The 2,876-nt window shown below is 38.6% G+C and overlaps 1 long non-coding RNA gene across 3 annotated transcripts; it reads left to right on the forward strand.

Annotated features, from left to right (window-relative positions):
* The first annotated feature begins 69 nt into the window (after positions 1 to 69).
* LOC103418548 (uncharacterized) lies at positions 70 to 2,510 on the forward strand. 3 transcript variants are annotated; one of them, XR_011578529.1, is made up of 5 exons: positions 70 to 290; positions 499 to 636; positions 1,672 to 1,719; positions 1,983 to 2,082; positions 2,272 to 2,510. It is a non-coding gene; the product is annotated as an uncharacterized lncRNA (long non-coding RNA). The 3 variants fall into 3 exon arrangements; XR_011578528.1 differs by lacking the exon at positions 70 to 290 and having other exon boundaries at positions 426 to 636; XR_003769908.2 differs by lacking the exon at positions 70 to 290 and having other exon boundaries at positions 426 to 636; positions 1,983 to 2,062.
* The last annotated feature ends 366 nt before the right edge of the window (positions 2,511 to 2,876 follow it).

Genomic DNA, 2,876 nt, shown 5'->3' on the forward strand with positions numbered 1-2,876 from the left:
GGAGTGAGGCACTGAAGCCTACCAAAAGGGGGTTTATGTTTGATTTTGTGAAAGGAATTCAGACTACATCGACTTCATCTCTCTCTCACTTCCTCTCTCCTATACAAACCATAATCTTCCTTTCCTCGGCGCTCTCCCATGTCTCTCGCCGTGGAGCCCACAAACCAAGCATGTAGTGAAGGTCACAAGCCTCAGACACACCGGATGCGTACTGGAGGTACAGCGACGGCTGGCAACCGTGCCTTCCGCGATGAACATAGCCGTCGGATACCGTCCTTGCTCCGATTGCGGTATGTTGGATTCCTTGAATTCCTTTTTTTTGGGTTTCCTCTCTCATTTTTATGCGTTTGTTTGTGGTGGGATCTAGGTTTTCTCTGCATTGCTTAAATTTTGCATTTTTTTTCTTCTGGATTTCAATTCAGAAATGAATAAATTTGGGGTTTCTGATTTTATATTTTGTTGTTTATATGCCGGAATATTTTGGGTTCGGAAATCTAGGCTGGGTTGGGAAGGTAATTCTTGATCCAGTTCGGAAATCTATGCCGAGCTACATTTCCGAACCCAAAACCATCTGAGACTCCAAGAATCGCATCGTTCAGAGACTTGATCCAGTTCCCAGATCCACAAGAAGCAAAGGTAAAGACTGGGTTCGTGCCTCAAAAAAAATATACTCTCTTCTCTGTTGTTTGCTTGAATGCCTTGGATCTGTGACTCTGGATTGCTGAAAATTAGGTTCTTTGCACCCCAGCTATGAATTTTAGCATTTTTTTTTTGCGGATTAATGCAATCACAATATTATTTTGTTGATTTTTACATACGTTTGTGGATGAAGGGTTTAGGTGCTCTGAAAATGCCCACCTTGATTTTTTAACACCAAGTGGAGATAGCAACCCAGGCGTTCCAACTTGCCCATGAACTTCAATCTTTTCAGTTTTTGGTAATTATCAATTGCTGTTTGGTTGCTGAGAAAGAGAGGGAAAATAAAAGAAATCATCAAAGTTGATATATATCATTTGTTTTTAGTCACTTTGAATTTTATTGTGAGAAATTATATGATTATTTTTTATAATTACCTGTGAAATCGAATTCTTTCTCTGAAATTTCATCAACACTTTGTAAGAACTCCAATTCTTTCTCTCATATTTCATCCGTTTCTGTTAATTTTTGTAAATTTTCAGATTATGGGTCGTTCCCAATTTCCATTTTTCTTTGGGGTTTATGTTATTTTGATGGAAAAAGGTCGTATTAGCAGATAGATGATATTTCAAAATTACGATTGTCTGATTCATTATTTTTGTTCATCTCTTATATAAATATTAGTTCTGCTTGCATGATTTCTATAGTTATGTTTTCTGTAAGAATTAATATTATTGCTTTCAGGATTCCTATAACATTTCAGTAATAACTATTAATGGAATATACAGAATGCAATTCCAATTGGAGATTTCACCTTATTTATGAAATTAGCATCCTCTAAAATTGGGAAGAGTCAACCGGCTTTCCATTTGCTTTCAACACTCTTCCATTCTCTTCCTCCCTCTCTTTCTCTCTCCCTCAGATTCAATCTGCTCACCTAAAATCCCCTGATCGAACATCCTCCATTTCAGGGAGAGAAACTGTATTGCTTTTCAACTTTCGATGTGTAGTAAATATTTTATGTTCTTTTTGCAGGAGCCAGGAAATGGTTTTTATCGAAAGTCTTTCCAAGTGGCTGTTAAGGTGCACTTCTCTCTAACTTGATCTCCTAACTGCTTAATTCTGTTGTTGAAATCATGTGTTGACATCCCTTTTGGGGTAGCACTAAAAATTTTAAACTGTCTCTGTTGAATGTGGTGTCGATTGGTTTTCTTGAGATGTTTGTTGTTCTTGATTATAGTATTTTTGGAACTGTAAGCTTTTACGCTGTTTTATGTTTTTTTTTATCAGTTTATGTTATGAATGTTAGACTTCTATCGCAAGCTTACTAATTACTGTGTTTATAGGTACCGCAATTGCACTTGGATTTACACAAGCATGGTTTAGGTCAACTGGAGCCAAACCTTCTCCTTTAATAGGTGGAAAGGTGATTTTTTCTGTCTGATGGTACTCTTCCTTTATATTTCATAAACACCAACAACACAGCCTTTTCATAAACACCATTCAATAAATTTGAGTTAGGGTTTTGTTCAATTCAATTTCATTAGTTTGATTCTAATTCGGCAAATAAATGTTCTTTCATAGTTTACTCAATTTCTTTGTTTGCTTGCTTGCTGCAATTATTGAAATACGCAGGTCACATACTTCAAATGTGGAGTGTCGCTTGGGGTCGGCCTGGAACATCAAGTGGCAGATGGGTGTTCAGGTCTCCACTTTGTATATACATGTTCTGATATCACTCGCGGACTTGACCTTACAATCCCACCATCATCGACAGGACATTACTTCGTGCTTGAGACCCACCTCAGCCAACATTCGACCCGGTTGGATACCAGCTTGATCCGCCCTTAAAAATTCCTCCACCCTGCACAAAAGATGGTGATGCTGAGAGTACGACAATCTCCATTTTTAGATTGACGCGGGAGTAGCTTAGCATCTTGAAAGCCAAGTCTAAGGAAGAAGGGAACACAATCAACTATAGCACGTATGAGATGTTGGCAGGCCATGTTTGGAGATGTGCATCCAAGGTAAGAAATCTTCCCGTTGATCAAGTGACCAAACCGCATATTGTGGTTGATGGACGGTCCAAACTGCAACCCCCACTCCACTTGGTTTTTTTGACAATGTGATTTTCGTAGGAGCACCATTAGCTACATGTTGTGGTGCGCATGAACAACGATTACCTTAGGTCAGTTCTTGACTATCTTGAGGTTCAACTTGATCTGTTTGGCCCTTGTTTG

Source organism: Malus domestica, chromosome 02, assembly GCF_042453785.1.
Source record: "Malus domestica chromosome 02, GDT2T_hap1".
NCBI lineage: Eukaryota > Viridiplantae > Streptophyta > Magnoliopsida > Rosales > Rosaceae > Malus > Malus domestica.